Source organism: Anomaloglossus baeobatrachus, chromosome 4 (assembly GCF_048569485.1).
Source record: "Anomaloglossus baeobatrachus isolate aAnoBae1 chromosome 4, aAnoBae1.hap1, whole genome shotgun sequence".
Taxonomy (NCBI): Eukaryota; Metazoa; Chordata; class Amphibia; order Anura; family Aromobatidae; genus Anomaloglossus; species Anomaloglossus baeobatrachus.
Window position 1 is genome coordinate 352,416,837 of NC_134356.1, and position 20,533 is coordinate 352,437,369.

Here is a 20,533-nt window from a genome sequence, read left to right on the forward strand (position 1 = left end):
TTGTACAAGGCAAACAAAATCAATTTTTTTTTTTAAAATATTTTTATTATATATTGTTTTAACTACCCATTCAGATAATATTTTTAGGCATTATGTACACCAAAATAACATGGTCAAAACATCATCACATGTTGTGACTGCAAACGTTTTGTTTAAAAATAAAATAACAAAAAAAAATTATGCATTATCATCCATGTATGTTTTTAACAATTGAACATGATCTTGTGCTGTCTGGGATAATCTGCATGCTGACTGATACACTTCTTTGGTCGATCATCTGGTTTGAAAAAAAAAATAAAATATTTAATTTTGTTAAAAAAAAAACAAAAAACCATACATTTCTAGTTGTAATTATTTTATCATCAAAACTTTAAAATACAAATATAATAACCTGATCTAACTTGCACAGACGCAGAATCTGAATCAGAGCTGAGTGTCCAACCAACAGCATGAACACGTCTTGCAGCAATAGGAGGATGATCTTCAATGTTATCTAGGGAATGACATAATACCTTAATTTTTTTTATTTTTTTACAAAAAAAAAAAAAAAAGGCAAGTAAAAAATAAAACAAACCTTGCTCTGAAACCTCATTTTGATCCAAAACAGGAATTGGTTCGGATGAAGTTCCAGGATTATTTATTATTGTGCTCCCTTGGTCCGCTACATGTGATGATCCTTTCAAAAAAGAGATAAAACAAATAATTTATTTAGCAAAAAACACGTGACTAACATGCCATATTATGTAAACACATGTATGACTCATATTATACACATGTTTTTTTTTTTAAAGGGCCAAAAAAAAAAAAACACTCATGTATCGATAAAATATACCTCGAGTAGTGGCATTTTGTGCTCTAATTTCTGCTAGACGTTCCTTGCCACGATATTTCAGATCAGCCATTTTCTTCCTGATCTGCGCTTTTGAGCGGTGGAGGCCAAATTTTTTCCGAAGAGCTCTCTTAATCTTGCGTAGAACTTTTTTGTTATGCTCCCTTGGACGTTCAGATATAAGTAGACAATCATAATCTCTTTCATCCATTTCGCTGACAAGAAGATGGATTTCTGCATCTCCCCAGACAGTTGCTCGCAAGTTTGCAGACATGTTTGTTTATGCGATTTTTAAACCGGAAGTGAAAATTCCTGCCTGCCTTGTAGTGTAAGGAAGTGATGGCAGTGTTTATTTTTCAAACATAGAATAAAGTTGTAATGCTTTGAAATCATGTCATGTATGTATTTTATAAATATATTTGTATTCATATATTTCTAACAAAGGAAATTTGTTTGTTGATAGTTATTTCTTAATTTGCTTCAAGTTTTCATTTAATTATGTTTTGTTCATTGTTTAATAAATAATAATTTTTTAACAAAAAAGGTAATGGTCTCCGACTTTGTTAACACACTATAATGTTTAGTAATGCTTTTGCTATTATAAAATAAAAATTTTAAAAAAAATATTTTGGTCAAATAATAAAAAAAAAAAAAATTATGACGCATTCAAATAATCACAAAAACGATCCTGATTGATTATGGCATCATGCCGGACACGACCAAAAGATTGAGGTGTCGGCAGGGATGGCAAATGTGGATCACTAAAACGCCAAACTCCAGGGACAACATCGGAATCATCACTGCCAATGTTGTCTACATACCCCGGGGGCATGTAGGCTGCTGCATCCTTTTTGCGTAAAAAATTATGTAGAACACAGCTGGCAAGAACTACACTATCAATGGATTCGAGTTTGAGATTTATTGGTGTTGAGAATACACGAAACCGACTTGCCATAATTCCAAACGTATTCTCAACAACCAAACGTGCCCTTGAGAGACGGTAATTGAAATTTTGACGCTCGGGACTCAAAGTAGTCTGGGGATAAGGACGCAGGAGATGGCTTTGAAGAGGAAACGCCTCATCCCCTAAAAAAACAAAATTTAAATTATTTTCATTTCCTGAATTTGGAGGCAAAGGTAATTGTGAACTAAATAATCGCTTTCCAAAATCAGTTTGTTCTAAAATGCCACCATCGGAAACACAGCCATTTATTCCTACATCCACTGTTAAATATTCATAATTTGCATTAACAACTGCAAATAAAATTATACTAAAGAAACCTTTATAGTTATAAAAAAAAGAACCACTATTTGGGGGTTTAATTATTCTTATGTGCTTGCCATCAATCGCACCACCACAGCAGGGAAATTGCCACCTCGTCGCAAAATTATGAGCTATATCAGACCATTCTGAAGTTGTCTGGGGGAAAGGCATGAAATCTGCTAACGCATGTATTATTGCCTGACAAGTCTCAGGAATTAATGAACTTAATAGGGATCTCGAAATACCGGCAGAATATTGTAAATCAGTGAGGCTACGGCCTGTGGCAAGATAGCGCAACGTCACCAGCAACCTTTCTTCCGCAGGAACAGCCTTACGCATTAAAGTATCTCTGCGCTTTATGTATGGGCTGATACGCGTCAGGACTAATGAGAAAGATTCTTTCGACATACGTAGATAGTTGCGGTAATCATGCGGATTGCGTTCCTGTAAATCATGCACTAGACGCACGTGGGATATCTCATCCCTTCGAAGCAGCCATTGGCGTGACCATAATCTTTTGGGCCGAGGATTCATACGTGTATTTTGGACCATTTCCTCCTCCTCCTGCAATATCTCGGTCATAAGGAGACCCACAGATAAAATGTCAGTTTCGACATTGCTGAACGTCCTGTTACCTTAAAATATATAAAACAAAAACATTATAATGACGCCAAATGTCGATTTGGATCAAAAAAGGAAAGATTGGCATATAACAACTTACCACAAAAAAGGGATAACAAGGAGTGAGGGCGGAAAATCCAGCGAACAAACAAACGTAAGAAAAATTAGGAGTAATGCACTATAAAACACTGTGCATGACGCCAAGGCTGATTGTTCACACATCATGACTACAGCTCCGTATTTTATAACAGTAATGACCAATCAAAACGCATCTGCTACAACCAATCCGATTAGATTAGGCGTGATTATTTAAAACCACAAATACGCCCTGAACGTTTAATGACGTCACAAACAACTACGAGGATGGCCGATTACACGGTGTCACACTTTGCAATGTGTCGTTCATTAAGACTAAACTGACCGATTTTATGGAATTAAACGATGAGTACACGATGGCCGAATTTCAAACGATTAAGCATCGGTTGGACTCGCAAGGAGATGTCACATGAGATGTCGTTACGAATGACGGAAGTGCGTCACAAAATCCGTGACCCCAACGATGCATCGCACAATAGATAGACTCGTGTAAAGCAGCCTTTAGCGTCAGGAATGGCACAGTCAGGCTGAGCATACTCACTAGGCGAAACACTGTAGTTAGGCTGCAGCTGGGGTAAATTGGCATATACATGCCCACTAGCTGCCTCTCCATACTTACACGTGGAGGAGAAATTGCTCTTCGGGTGTGGACTTGTAGATGCTGTCTATGAACAGAAGGAAAAGCTAAAGGAAGCCTCACTTTCTATCCCTCCGAATGATCAAATGCAGCAATGAATTCCTTGAGTTTGCTATAACATTAGCGTAGCAAAATGTGCATGAGGGTGTTATGCAGAGGTGCTAGAAATAGCTTTGCACCAGTGGGACAATAATGGAATACAACATCCAGTTCTATGATGCCACTAAATGGCAGTATTTTTTGCTATCATTATAGGTTATTAAAAACAGAGCAGGAGGGTGTCCTGCACAGGTGCTAGAAATAGCTTGGCACCAGTGGGACAATAATGGAATACAACATCCAGTTCTATGATGCCACTAAATGGCAGTATTTTTTGCTATCATTATAGATTATTAAAAACAGAGCAGGAGGGTGTCCTGCACAGGTGCTAGAAATAGCTTGGCACCAGTGGGACAATAATGGAACACAACATCCAGTTCTATGATGCCACTAAATGGCAGTATTTTTTGCTATCATTATAGCTTATTAAAAACAGAGCAGGAGGGTGTCCTGCACAGGTGCTGCACATAGATTTGCACCAGTGGGGCACTAATGGAGTACAACAGCCACTTCTTGTATGCCACTAAGTTTACTCAATTTTTGGTATTATAATGTCTTAGTAAGTAACAATGAGTTTGAGTGTGCAATGCAGGCAGAGGTGCTGCAAATATCTTTGCACTAGTGGGACTATACAGAAGTTCAATAGCCACGTTTAGGATGCCACTAAGTTCACTCAGTGTTTGCTAGTATAATGGCTTAGCTACAATGAGTTTGAGTGTGCAATGCATGCAGACGTGCTGCAAATATCTTTGCACTAGTGGGACTATACAGAAGTCCAATAGCCACGTTTAGGATGCCACTGGGTTCACTGAGTGTTTGCTAGTATAATGGCTTTGTTATAATGAGTTTGAGTGTGCAATGCAGGCAGACGTGCTGCAAATATCTTTGCACTACTGGGACTATACAGAAGTCCAACAGCCACGTTTAGGATGCCACTAAGTTCACTCAGTGTTTGCTAGTATAATGGCTTAGTAACAATGAGTTTGAGTGTGCAATGCAGGCAGACGTGCTGCAAATATCTGTGCACTAGTGGGACTATACAGAAGTCCAATAGCCACGTTTAGGATGCCACTAAGTTCACTCAGTGTTTGCTAGTATAATGGCTTAGGAACAATGAGTTGGAGTGTGCAAAGGGCAGGAGGGTACAGTGGCAGGGCTGTGGGTCTCTGGGTAGAGGAAAGGAAGCCTGCCTTTCTATCCCTCCTAATGGGGAAATGCAGCGAGGAATTCCCTGACCTTAGCTACACAGACGCTGTCATCTTGTGTAGCTGTTAAACTCTGTTTTCACGGACCTGTCACCTATGGCTCTGACCCTGCCGGTATGAGCCCTTAAAAGGACTGATAGAAAGTGCTATCCCTATGCTGTCCAGCACTGTGTATGGAGCGTATACAGCTGTATCGGCGATAGGAGCTGCGCCAGTGATGTCTGACACCAAGGACGCAGAAGAGATAATGGCGTCCGGACGGGCAGATACTCGTTTTTATAATGCAGGGACATGTGATATGGACATCCTATCACACATGCCGTTGCTTCTCTGGCTAAAAGTCTACTTAGCTGTGTGTGTGTCTGGGATTGGCTGACATGCTGGCCCTCCCCACTACACGCGCGCGCTTAGAGAAGGAAGACAAGGAAAAAAAAAAATGGCGATCGCCATTATCCAAACAGCAGTGATCTGAATGCGCTGTTCCCGCACACTATACACTGAAATGTCATAATAGTGTGAGTCACAGAGTGACTTACACTATTACAGCGGAAAGCCAGGTAGGAATTAGCTGGATTTTTTGCTGCTAGAACCGTTCTCGAACGTATCTAGAACTATCGAGCTTTTGCAAAAAAGCTCGAGTTCTAGTTCGATCTAGAACAGCCCCCAAAATCACTCGAGCTGCGAACTGGAGAACCACGAACCGCGAACCGCGCTCAACTCTAATCAATACTGAGCGTCATCAGTTACATAATAAAAACATCAAGAATTATATTGTGCTAAAAGTATTCTTTATAGCCATTTCTAATGCAAGATAGACAAAAATAATGTACTTTTTTGCATTAAAACAAGCAATTTAAAAAAATTGTTCTTTTAATGGTATTTAAATAGCAAAAGCTGCTTGATAACTCGATGAAGGACAGGAATGGCTTAGTTGCTGCTCTTTATATGTAACTAAATGGCGCTAAAATAAGAAACCATGCAGATTTTACAAAAAATAATAACATTTTGGATATGTTTAAATATAAAGTTATGTACACATTCTTATGTACACCATGTCAATTTTCTCTCTTTTTGTAAGTTTCTAAATTAACACAGTAGGCTTGATTGCCATTAGAGCACTTCACTTTCATATCACAACTACATAAAAGCCCTATAATGGCTTAGCTTAGGGAAAGCTTTACTCGTCTGCATGACAACGTCATTATTATTTGCATAAAGAGCCCAATTCAATGGGTGTTATGATATTGAAAATATGCTGGCTAAAAGGATGCATTGTGTTCAATAGCCACAGTTTTTGTAAGGATAATTCATAATTACTATTTTAATTGCCTTTAAAATGTCAACTACTTCTGAGAGAGGTAGATCGTGTCCGCATATTCTGTTTTTCCGCTAAACATATATAGTACATCACAAAAGTAATAAATCTTTTCATGGGACAACACTGAGGATATGACACTGATACAAAGTAAGGTAATCAGTGTACAGCTTGTATAACAGTGTAAATTTGGTGAGCCCTCTAAATAACTCAACACATCCATTAATGTCAAAACTGCTGGCAACAAAAGTGAGAACACCATTAAGTGAAAACAGCCAAATTGTGCCCAAAGTATCAATATTTTGTGTGGCCACCATTATTTTCAAGCACTGCCTTAACTGTCTTGAGCATAGAATTCACTAGAGCTTCGCAGGAGCCACTGGCATTCTATTCCACTCCTCCACGACATCACAGAGCTGGTGGATGTTAGAGACATTGCTCTTCTCCACTATCCATATGAGGATACTCCACTGATGCTTAATAGGGTTTAGGTCTGGAGACATGCTTGGCCAGTCCAGCACCTTTAACCTCAGTTTATTTGTCAAGGCAGTAGTCATCTGTGTTTGGTGTCGATATCATCCTGGAATATAAAAAAATTAGCAAATCTGACACATCCTGTATGGTTAAAAAAATATCTTCTTTATTGAAAACAGAGACAATATTTTAAAACATGGTTCCAAAGCACACACACCACGTGACCCTGACGCCTAGGTCAGGGTCACATGTTGTGTGTGCTTTGGCACCATGTTTTAAAATGTTGTCTCTGTTTTGAATAAAGAATATACTTTTTTAACCATAGAGGATGTGCTGGATTTGCTACTTTTTTTTATATTTATGTCTTCCCTGGCAGGCTTCATCTGAGCACGACACCACATGTGCACACAGCAATTCCACAATTAGGAACGACAGCAGCTCCTTCTATCTTCTTTCATAATCCTGGAATACTGCTCTGCGGTGCAGTTTCTGAAGGGAGGGTATTATGCTCTGCGTCAGTACGTCACAGTACATGTTGGCATTCATGGTTCCCTCAATAATCTATAGCTCCCCACATTCGGCACCACTCATGGAGCCCCAAACCATGACACTCCCACCACTATGCCTACCACACCTAGCAGCGGTTGAACCGCTCAGATCTGGGTGTCGCTACTCATGGCTCAAGGGTTTCCGGACCCGGGGGGCTTGGGGTCACTCTTAATTGTAACAGGGGATTAGATAGTTTGTGATGCCACTTGTGGTGAGCGGTAATATGGAGTACCGCCGCTGCCGATAGGAGTACCAGGGTTTATGGAACAGGGAAAGCTAGATGGCGTTTGCCCTCCATGGGTAAGGAAGGCCCCGAGACTGTGGATGGTGGGATGGACTGCAGTGGGAGTGCAGGCTTGCTGGTAGCAGGGGCTGATGCAGGTACTCACTCTGAAGAAAGCAGACGCTGACAACGTTGTAAACCAAGTCTCTGGGTGCCGCTGGCCTCTTGGGGGAGCTCGTCCGGGTCCCGTTCTCTTGCAGCACTGCCTGATGGTCCAAATCCTGCCTCCGTGTACGGAAATTTAGTAGTGTCCAAATGGCCTATAAGCTTGCAGCCGTCTGGGCCCTGCTCCCTACTATGAGTAGTATAGGAGCTTGCTCTCAGGGGCTCACGCTTGGGATTTCAGTGGGCTGCTTTGCTTGGAAAGCCCTATCCCCCTCGTTGCGCTAGTGCTTTCGATCTCCGAGCTTCGTGGGGACAGTCCATAAAGTCCCTATCCTACGCAGGTTAATTGCCAGGTTGCTTGAAGCCTCTCCCCGACCTAGGGTCCAGTACTACCCTACTTCGGCCCCAGCCCGGCTATTGTACTGCAGCTGGTGACCGTCCTCCTAGACTCATCCTGGCACCCAATCCCAATATCCCGCAACCGGGTCTCTGACTCCTCCGGGTCCAGACCACCATCTGCAACCAAATCCACTTCTCCCCTGGGAGCTCCAACTCCCAGCTTCCTCGAGCTCCTCACTCCTTGAGGGCTACCACTCAACTCACTTGTCACCTCCCACCTCCCTGCCTGACCCCTAGGTGGGCAGCCTTATTCCAGCCTAGCAGACCACTGGTGTGCCTGACAGGGTGTGGTGCGAGGTGTGATTAGGATTTGTGCATGCTGATGGAGGCAGTACTGCAAGGTGGGAATCCAGAACCATGGGTTGTTGAGTCCTGCACTGGGAGATAAAGAGCGTGCAGTACCCTGTGACAACCTGACTAGTCCAGGGGCGTCACACATACTTGCCTGTAGATAAGACACACTTGTCATTTTGCTTCTCATCTGGTTGCCACCACACAGGCTTGACACCATCTGAACCAAATAAGTTTATCTTGGTCACCTCTGACGATAGGACATGGTTCCAGTAATCCATGGGCTTAGTCTGATTGTCATTAGCAAACTCTTTGCAGGCTCTCTTGTGTATCATCTTAAGAAGAGGCTTATGTCTGAGATGACAGGCATGCATACCAATTTGATTCAGTTTGTGGCTTATGGTCTGAACATTGACAGGCTGACCCATCACCGTTTTAACCTTGGCAGAAATGCTGGCAGCACTCATACGTATATTTTGAAAAGACAACCTCTGGACATGACGTTGAGCATCTGCACTGAACTTCTTTGGTTGTCCATTGCGAGGCCTGTTCTGAGTTGAACCTATTATTAAACTGCTGTTATTGTCTTGGCTACCATGCTGCAGCGCAGTTTCAGAATGCAAAAAATAATATTTTGCAGGATCACAGAAGAGCATATTTCACATCTTTACAGCTCATACTAAGTAATTTTCCTCCTATCAAAGTCCCTAGAGTCCCCTTTTATTGCAGCCATAAAATATGATGACAACAAAAGTGTCCCTCACAAACACTGCATGATTCCCCACAGTTTCCACAGTACCCTCCACACACACACACACACACACACACACACACACACACAGTATGATGACCAAACTGGACCCCGTTTCAACCACCCTAGCAATATATTGAGACCCCGACACAATAAGACCCCCAACTAGTACCCCCACACAGCCCTCCATGCAGTATAATGGGCCTACATATAGTATAATGACCCTTACTATCCCTCCAAATAATGGCCCCCACACAGCCCTTCAGACAGTATGACAGACCCCACATAATCATTCACACTATATAATTGCTTGTACACAGTATAATGGCCCTCATATAACTCTAGATAACGTATAAAGGCTCCCTCATAGCCCTCCAAATATTATGATGGTCCCACAAAGCCTTCCATATAGTATAATGGGCCTCACATAGTCCTCCATACAATAGGGGCACCACATAGTCCTCCATATAGTAATTGGCCTCACATAGTCCTCCATATAGTATAATGCTACCACATAGCCCTCCATACAGAATGGGCCCCACATAGTCTTCCATATTGTCTAATGCTCACCATAGTCCTCCATGCACTATAATATACTCCCTATACTCCTCCATATAGTAATATGCTGCCCCATATAGCATTATGAACCCCCACAAAGCGTTATGCATACCCACATAGCGTTATGCACCCCCACATAGCATTATGCTGCCCCCACATAGCATTATGCTGCCCCACGTAGCATGCAGCCCAACATAGCATTATGCTGCCCCCCATAGCATTATGCTTCCCCACATAACATTATGCTGCCCCACATAAGATTATGCAGCCCCACATAGCATTATGCAGCCCCCACATAGCGTTATGCAGCCCCCACCGAATACTGAATAAATGCATACTCACAGTGTCGGACTGGGGTGTCTGGGGCCCACAGGCAGTATTGACTCTAGGGGTCCACCCTAAAGTTATATGCAAACACCTGTTAGCTGTTATCTCTGTTATAGAGGAGCAATGACTGTAAAACACAGGAAGCTCCTGCACATCTACTGTATGCACACAATAACTGATGTACAATTACAGTAGTTTGCAGGAAAGGGGTTCTTTGGTGAAAACAAGTCATCACCGATCCACAGGTTAGGTAGGTGATAATTTATTGATCAGTAGAATCTGACTAGTGGAAACCACACTGATCGAAAGAATGTGAAACTTATATCCCTGACAGGAGGACACTTTTATCCCCATTATAAAATCCAGTGGTGGCTCGGATGTGTGACCGCATCTCTATTCATCCTCTTTGGTGCTTCCAAAAAAAGCCAAAAACAGTGCTCTGCAGCCAATGAGGGAATGAATGGATCAGGGGTCAAGTCGGACACGAGCTCCAGTGTAATGGGGAGAAAAGTTGCACATTTTGCCGATCAGCGTGGGTCCCAGCAATCAAATCCCACTGATGAATAAGTTATCACTTATCTTAAGGCCACGTTCACACTTACAGTATTTGGTCAGTATGTTACATCAGTATTTGTAGCTAAATCCAGGACTAGGTAAAAAATGTAGAAATGATGCCCGTGTTAACATTATACTTTTCCTCTGATTTTACCACTCCTGGATTTGGCTACAAATACTGATGTAAAATCCTTACCAAATACTCAACGTGAGCAAGTATTTAATCTCTTTTGGAAATAATCTTCCCCATATTGATATCAGAGAAAAAATGTGGCCTACATACACAACACAATCCACTATACCAAGACCTATAATACCATATACAAGGGAGAAATACCGCCACACCATGACCAGACAACATATTACCACCACATAGTGACTGAATACAACCACATATAAGGGAGAAATACTGTACATACATGGCCAGACGACATAATGAACAAATAATACTCCATACAAGGGATAAATACTGCAGCACTATGACTAGACCACATAGTGACCAAAATTACCACATACAATAGAGAAATACAACCATACCATAACCAAACCACATATTACCACAACATAGTCACCAAATACAGCCTCCTACAAGGGTCAAATACCAACACCCCATGACCAGACCACATAGTGACTGAATAATACTACAATAATGATCATGAATGATAACCACAATACTAATAACACTAATTTTACCATCAGTAGCATTATACACAAGAGCTCTGTATATAATGTCAGTGTAAAGGCAATACAGTGATCACCGGTGACATTATACACAGGCACTCTGTATATAGTGTCAGTGTACTAGCAATATAGTGATCACCGGTGTCATTATAGACAGGAATTCTGTATGTAGTGTACAGGTAATACAATGAACATCAGTGAAATTATAAACAGGAGAGCTGTATATAGGTAATACAGTCATCACCAGTGACATTATACACAGGAGCTCTGTATATGGTGTACAGTGTGTGTACATGTAATACCCTGACTTTCCAGTGATGTCGCTACCTATAGTTATTCATCTTCGATTTTCCTCTTCATCCGGCACTGACTGCTATAATTTCTTCTTGCCATGACTCGACTTTGCATAAAATAACACACAGTCACCTATAGCTGATCACTGTCAGAGCACATTTCACACTTTTTCTCCAATTTCTACACTACATCAGACTTTTGTTCCCCCCATGGAAGACAGTATCCTCAAACTTAAATTATATTTCATCAGTAGTAATGTCCCCTAATTTGCCCCCACATTAATTATCTCCTCATTTAAGATAAGATGAGATGAGATCCATCTTATCTCATCTCTATTTGCCATCATAAACCAATAATGTATGTTCCTCATTCTGGCTCCATATAGTAATTATGTCCCTTATCTTGGCCCCCTGTATTTAATAATGTCTCCCATCCAGGCCCCCTTTATTTAATAATCTCTCCACTCGTGGCCCCCTGTATTTAATATTGTCTCCCATCCTAGGCCCCTATGTTCCCCCATCCTAGGCTCCTGTATTCCATCATCCCCGGCCCCTAAACTGCCCCATCCCTGGCCTCTATGTTTCTCCATCCCAGGTTCCTAAACTGCCACATCCTGGGCTCCTATATCTACTACTCTGTCCATTCACAGAGCGTGGAAGAAAAATATTCTTCTCACCTCCCTATGCTCCCCTGGCGTTCTCTTGCGGCTTCATATCCGACAAGGTCAAATAGCCACCCCACTCATTCGAGGCCACGCGCTGACATCAGAGAGCGGTGCATAGCAGCAATGTTAAAAGATGTGATGTAGGCCCACATACATGAATACATATGCAGGTAGGCACACACTCACACATGCACGCAGATGGACACACATACGCAGATGCACTGACAAGCAAATGTATGTAGACACACATACCTACACACACATGCTTACATACGTAAACACACAGATATATGAAAACAGTCAGACAAATGCATGCAGACAAGCACACAGACATACTCAGATACGCACACAGACACATGCATACAAATGCAAACAGTCATACACACTCATGCAGACAAGCACATACATGGATACATATGTAAACACACTGGCATGAATACACATGAAAACACACATAGTTACACAGACAAATGTATAGAAATGCTGAGACACACACAAACAGGTACACATACACATAAGCAGACACACAGACATGCTCGCATGCAGAAAAATGTACACACATGCAGACAGGTGCATGGAGAAAGACACATGCACATATTCACACAGAGACGCACATGAACGCAGACATGCACACATACATAACCAAGCAGACAGACGCACAAACACATACAGACACGCACAAAAACGCAGCCAGGCACATGCACGCACAAAGGAACATGCACACATATGTAGACATGCAAACAGGCAAACATATGCAGAAACATGCACACATATGTAGACACAGGCACATGCATGCACTCATGCAAAGACATGCCCACATATGTAGACACAAAGGCACAAGCCTGCACACACTGTATGTGGTATGTGTACTCTCCCTGACAGAAGTTCTGTCGCTTATCCATGTTATGTAAATAAAAGCTTATAACCTGACTTTAAATTCATCCATTGGTTTTATAAATTACTCTTTGGAAAGCTGAAACCCTCCCAAATTTGGTTTAGGCTATGAAAATAAAGCTGCTGCAAAGCTGAAATATTGATCATTTAATGAACACAGAAAGGGCAGATTTTGGCAAGACAAAAGTTTTGTCGCCCACAGAAAGTAATGTGAAATTCAAACAAATAAGTAACTTCTAATACAAAGATATGTTGCATAACATTGGGGAATGAAGTTGTGGTGCTATTAGAGCCATATTCAATATTTAGTGTGACATCCATGAGCTTGAAGGACTGCATCCATGCAGTTCAACAATGATTCAGACAATTTATTGATGAAGTCATCAGGAATAGCAAAGAATGCAGTCTTACATGCCTCCCAGAGTTTATCTAGATTATTTGGTTTTGACTTCCAAACTTTCTCTTTCATCCAACCCCAAACATGCTCAATGATGTTCATGTATGGTGACTTGGCTGGCCAGTCCTTGAGCACCTTGATCTTCTTTGCCAGGAAGAACTTTGTTGTAGAGATGGATGTATGAGATGGAGCACCATCCTGCTGCAGAATTTGACCCCTTTTATGATTGGGGATGTAAGAGGCAGCTAATACTTCTTGATATTTTAGGCTATTGATATTGCCTTCCACCTTGCAAATGTTTCACACACCCCATGCTGAATGTAACTCCAGACTATGATCTTTCCACCACCAAACTTAACTGTTTTCTGGATCCATATGGGCTCCAGTAAGTCTCCTGCAGTATTTACTATGGCTGTGGTGTAATTCAACTGAAGATTTATCAGAGAAACCAACCTTCTGCCACTTTTCCAGCGTCCATCTGTTTAGCAGGTGGTGGGACTTGGCAAATGCCACACATTCTTTTAATTGCTTTTTGTTTAGTGCTGGCTTCTGGGTACTGATTCGACCATGGAGGCCATTTCGAGACAGAATCCTACAAACCGTTTACCTAGTTGACACAGGGACTTGAGATGACCAGACCTTTTGGAGCTCTCCTGCAGTGGAAGAGCAGCTGGCTTTGGATTTTCTAACCAACAAACGTTCCTCATGAGCAGTTGTCTTGTTTGCCGGACCTGGGCTTGTCAAAAACATCTCCAGTCTCTTCAAATCTTTTTTTAATTCTTTGTACTTGACGCTGAGACCCATTAAAGGTGCCATCCACCTCTGCAGTGGATCTGTTCTTTAGTCTCTTGACAATCAAGGCTTTGGTCACAGGGTGGAATTTTGGCATGTTGTCAGAGGTCAAGTTACAGTTCAACTGAAGGTCTGGGGTGCTGGGTTTCTTTTTATACACACCCACTAATTAACCGATCATTTAGTGAGGATATAAACTAGGGTTACGTGCAAAAAAGAATGAAGATTTCAGCTCACCGTTACAAGCCAAACACCGCTCCCCATTCAGATCCAGCGCACGGAAAGCTCTGCTGCGGAGTGTCCTGGAATCATATTGAAAGGAAGGAAATCCATCCCCCCCCCCTGCAATTTATAGCCACACCACTGTATTTTAACTATTTTTGCAAATACATTTGGACTGTTTAATATACCCCAAGGATCGCGCTGGATTTCCTTCCTTTCAATAAACTAGGATTAGGTGCATTATATGACAAGGCGACAAAACTTTTGTCTTGCCAAAATCTGCCCTTTCTGTTTTCATTAAATGATCAATATTTCAGCTTTGCAGCAACTTTATTTTCATAACCTAAACCAAATTTGGGAGGGTTTCAGCTTTCAAAAGAGTAATTTATAAAACCAATGGATGAATTTAAAGCCAGGTTATAAGCTTTTATTTACATAAAATGGATAAGCGACAGAACTTCTGTCAGGGACTGTATGTGGAGTGTATGTCGGGTGTGTATGCGGACACACACACATAGGCACATACATGCACACAGAAGGCAGACAGGCACCTGCACAGACAAGCACAAATACATATGCACACAGGCATATGCATACAAACACACGTGTACACAGATATATACTCATTCATACAAAAAAGTCATAAACAGACATAAATATACACAAACATACACAAATATTAGGGGAGTTCTTCCCCCTACTTTTCTCTGGTCAGGCCTGAAAGCTCCATTAATGATTCTCTCAGGCAGGAAGTAGGAGTCCAGAACGCACTGTTTGACATCACAGTTAGCAGACATGACAGCATCTGTTAACTGTGACACAGATGGGGTGGCACATGAACAACGGAAGGCCCAGTGCAGCCCCAGTTGACACAGAAACAGACAGCCCCAACACAGCTGCTGGTGGAGCTGCCTGGAGCACCCTGCCCTAGCCCAGCCCATGGCTACCAGCCTGTGGTTAAAATGCCTTATAGGAAGCATGGAATGCCCACGGGTCCATCTGGGAGACACCCTGCTGTCCCAGTCTGACACTGCATACTTACCTCTCCTTGTTCCCCCGTCGCTGCTCCTCGTTTGCCCGCTGTCTGTGGTCTGCACTTTTTAACACATTGGTGACTGGCATGCAGTGGTGACGTCACCACTCTGCTGAACTGTCAGAGAGCACACACTCCAGTGGGACAATGATAAGAGGTAGCACTGCATTTGGTCTTATCATTGCTTTTAAATGTACCGGCATCTGCAATGCTGATATATTTGAAAGTGCGATCCTGGGCTCCATAGCAGTGTTGTGGCCTACCTCTATTGACGGTACTCCACTGGTTTGTTTAGTCTAGAATTAAAACTCTATAGTCACTGTGTGTGATTGCAGACTTGTGAATCCTCCCATCCCACACACTTCACTGGTGTCATAGCCAGTCACGTGACTGCAAGTATGCGGTATGCAAACTCCCAGCCTGCGCCGAAGTGTATTGAGAGAGGCCGTGACCCGCTAAGTGGGTGTGGCCTGCTAAAAATTTATAAGTCTGACATCATATAGAGTAACACTTAAGCCGGCTTCCCATCAGCGGTATTCTGCTGCAATGCCGGATCCATCACAAATGCGGTACAGTTCAATACAGTTAAATGGAATCGCGGCAAGATAAGGTCACATGCGGTTACATGTGGCATGTGTTGAAAAACAGCTCCTAGGTCACTTATGTGTGTATTTTTGTGCGTTGCGCTCATACTCAAAGCTAAATAATTTGAGATGTTTTAAAAATGTTTCTATTATTCCACCATTTGCGTATCTTTGTCCATCGATGCTGTGCTTTCCATAATTCCATAACTTTTCTTTCTTGGCAAATAGTAAGCGCTATAATGTATCAAGGTGCTGAAGGTTAAATACTTTATCATTGTGGATGAGGGAGGAGAGGAGATTAATGTTACTCTGAGAGCACATAATGAAGGGTCAATTGTGAAAGGGGACACAATTTTGCAAGTTGGGGACTATTTTTTTTCAGAGGGGCAATGTGGGGGAAATATTGAAGAGGGGCAGTGTGTGTTTTGGAGGATATTTTGCAGAGGTGCAATATGTGGGGATATTTTGGAGAGAGGAACTGTTGGGGGTATTATGGAGAGAGGCAGTGTGGGTGGATATTTTGGAGAGGAGCATTGTGTGGGTGGGGGATATTTTGCAGAGGGACAGCGTGGGAGGATATTTTGCAGAAGAGCAATGTGTGGGGATATTTTGGAGAAGGGTAGTGTTTGGGGGATAATTTGTGCAGTATGCACAGCAATTATTTATTCAGGGACACAATATCGGATATAGTTTTAATAAGGGGCAGTATAATTACACTTTTATGTTTAAGGGCATTGTGTCGGAAGGTGCTGCTGGAAACGAAGAAGAGGGAAATTTGCAGAGACAAGCTGTGGGCTTGAATTCTCATGGTGACTGTATTATATACAGACAAAGAGGATGAGAATGACTCCAATCAGAGAAGATGTCATCTATGAGATACTTGGATGTAATTGTTTATTTGTGATATTTCCTGCATCTCGTCAGTACTGTGGTTCCTGTATAATCCACAGTGAAATGATGATTGTTAACAACATCTCCCAGTATACCCTCATCATTATTAAAGGCATACTGGGAGTTGTAGGTTTTTTTGAAACAATTTTACATGGGGCTGACTTGACATTGCAATTGATTGTTCTACTAATTTTGGAGATTTATTCATGTCCTCATGGTGAGGCACCGAAATTTAGAACAAAAAATTCTAAGAGAAACCGATTTGGTCAAAAAGTATAACAAATTTTATTAGTTAAAATGAATGCCAACTGGCAGAGAACCTAGAACAGGGGCATCACATGTATAAATATTAAAAGCTCAGGAACAGGTATCACTGCACAGGTGTTAAAAACTGAAAAATTATATTGCTATGAAGAGATCAGATACACAGTACCACAACAAATTAAACACAAGTGTTCATAGGTATAGTGTCTATAGCAATCATGTAATAACAGAAGCCTAACCATGTGGTGTCTAAAATGATAATAAAGGCAATAGTGGACACATATACAGTAATGCTGACCACTGGTGATATTGGGGGTCAAAACCATATGCATAATTATCAGCACTCACATGGGTATGTGTAGTAGTAATAGCTGTAATATACAATGTAAAAAAATATTATAGAAAGGTGTACATTTACAGCACAAAGTATTGTTTACATGGCCTGTTATGCAAAAATATCTAGGGCAGGTGTATATGAAAACCGCCTAAATGGAAACATGATAAGTAAAAAGTAGAAAGTTTTTTCCTGTGCAAGGGAAGACCTGTGATCACATGTGACGCCAACCCCGACGCGCACGTTTCGGCGTCACCTTCGTCATTGTTCCCATGGGTCAGCTACATCCATATGACCCACACACTATTTTGAACATATATACCAGTCATTTTACACTATATTTTATAGTGTTGTGTATGGTCGCATTTTTCTCTGATCAATTTCTGTATGTCTTCATGGTGGTTCTGTCACTGCATTCACGTACTGATGGTGGTTTGGGCTCTGCATTCATATACATATGGTGGTTCTGATCTTGTATAAATGAAGCAATCCAAAACATGCTTCATGGCTATGTTAGAGCTTCAAAATCCTTACAATGTGTAGTTTTATTCAATGTAAGTTAACTTATGTTTGCATGTTTTTTTTTTTTGTTTTAGCAGAAACTGAGAATAATCTTGACAAATCCTCCTCAAATATTCAAAACTTGTTTCTAGTAATGTATTAATGCTTCGATGGAAGTTATGGTGATGTATTTATAAAAGTATATCCCTTTAATTTTTTTGTGGCTTTTGGGATTGGTTGAGTATTGCAATGTGGCCTTTGGACCTAACGATGTTGTGCTCTCCTACTATAACCATTATTTTTTCACAATCTTTTCACATTTTTTGAACAGCAGTTATAAATTATTATTCAACAGCCAACTCCAACCCCATATGGATTTTTAGAAAATATTTTTTGACCTTACCATGTGAAACTGCATGACTTATTTGTGTCAAAGTGATACACAACATACAGTTTTTACCGTATGGCACAAACCATTATGTGTAAGTGCATTTCAAAGGAGTGCTTTCATTTGAAGATGGATCTTTTTTTTGACACCTTAATAAGAATTAGCCTAGAAGAAAAGCTTTCTTAGCATATTAAACATAGGTTGGTATCAAAACTTACTTTCTATTTTTGTAGTTTACATGCTTGCTTTCAAAGTACCTTGGAATAGAAAACCCATGTAGTTCTCATTGGTAATGCTTCATAACTTCTGCTTTATTGCTGCAGATATTATAAGCAACAACTTCTCAGTGCAGAAAGCTGACTTCATTGCGGTAAAAACATTTACCATTCAAGCTGAAATCAGGAGTTCTCTAAGAAAACAGCATCAATCCACATGCATTCTCTTGTTATACATATATAAATAACAAATATATGATATATTAACCTTCGTCATTCAAGAAAGAAAACAAAGGAGAGAGCAATAAATCATGTTTGCCCCACTACATTGTAAGTGTGTTATTGTAGATATAGCTAAGGTATCTGGGCCCTTGTGCCTGAGAGGGCCACAAACATATATTGTAATGAGACCACTTACATCTAAAAAAAAGTGTGCACTCTTCAGCTGCAAGAAGAATCATGTCATCCACAGTCCTCCATGAGTCATTAGTACCGTATATACTGGCGTATAAGACGACTTTTTACCCCCTTAAAATAATGGCTACAGTGGGGGGTCGTCTTATACGCCGGATATACGGGGGGTGGGTGGGGGGGGGGTGTATGTACACTGCAGCGTCCAGGGGAGGTGGGGGCAGCAGCTCTGGAGCACAGGGGAACGCTGCGGCCTGCATCCTTTGATCTCCTGCACCCGCTCATATAATATGCACAGCCGCTGTCCATCTCCGGTAGTGCTGAAATCGCACGCAGTGAGGGGCTGGGGGAGCGGTGCATATTCTATGAGCCTGCGTCCCAGTGTGATCGCACATGTCCCCCATGTGTTAGATTTGGCCCCCAGGCTGCTGCTCCTTCTAAAATAAAAAAGCTTTACTTACCCCTGCAGCGTTTCTCCCTGTGTCCCTGCTTCCACTGTGATCAGGCACACAGCGATCTCAGGCTGCTGTGCCGATCACATGACCGCACTGACAACCAGGAAGTGGAGGAAGAGAAGCACGGAGCCAGACAGGAGGGAGCTCAGCGCTGGAGGAGGTAAGGAAAGAGGGTTTTATTTTACTATGGGCAGCAGCCTAGGGGCCATATCTGACACAGGGGGACTTGTGCGATCTATAGGGGCCATGGGCAGCACTATGGGGGCGATATCTGACACAGGGGGACTTGTGCGATCTATATAGGGGCCATGGGCAGCACTATGGGGGAGATATCTAACACAGGGGGACTTGTGCCCATTATGGGCCCCGGTGAGCTGCTTCTAACCCCCCAGATGTATGCCCTGCCAATCCCCCCCCCGCCGATGCCGCGGGTGCTGTACCCGCCGAGCCGCGGGTGCAGGCCCCACAGAGCAGCAGAGTTGTGTGTATTTGTCTGTATGTAGCAGAGTTGTATGTGTTTGTCTGTATGTAGCAGAGTTGTATGTGTTTGTCTGTATGTAGCAGAGTTGTATGTGTTTGTCTGTATGTAGCAGAGTTGTATGTGTTTGTCTGTATGTAGCAGAGTTGTATGTGTTTGTCTGTATGTAGCAGAGTTGTATGTGTTTGTCTGTATGTAGCAGTGTTGTGTGTGTTTGTCTGCATGTAGCAGAGTTGTGTGTGTTTGTCTGTTTGTAGCAGAGTTGTGTGTGTTTGTCTGTTTGTAGCAGAGTTGTGTGTGTCTGTTTGTAGCAGAGTTGTGTGTGTTTGTCTGTTTGTAGCAGAGTTGTGTGTGTTTGTCTGTTTGTAGCAGAGTTGTGTGTGTTTGTCTGTTTGTAGCAGAGTTGTGTGTGTTTGTCTGTTTGTAGCAGAGTTGTGTGTGTCTGTTTGTAGCAGAGTGTAGTACCATTGTTTCAGTCCAGTTGTGGCTTTATACAGCAGGGAGGAGCATTCCTTGCTGTACTAAGTGAACATTGGAGCGATTGATCTGTCAATGGCCCTTTAAAAACATATTGTACGGCTCTCGCGGAATTAAAATTAACATGTTGCAATCAAAGCAGACTTTTTTTCATTTGGGAGCGGGGTAGTCTTATACAGTCAGTATATCCCAAATTCTAT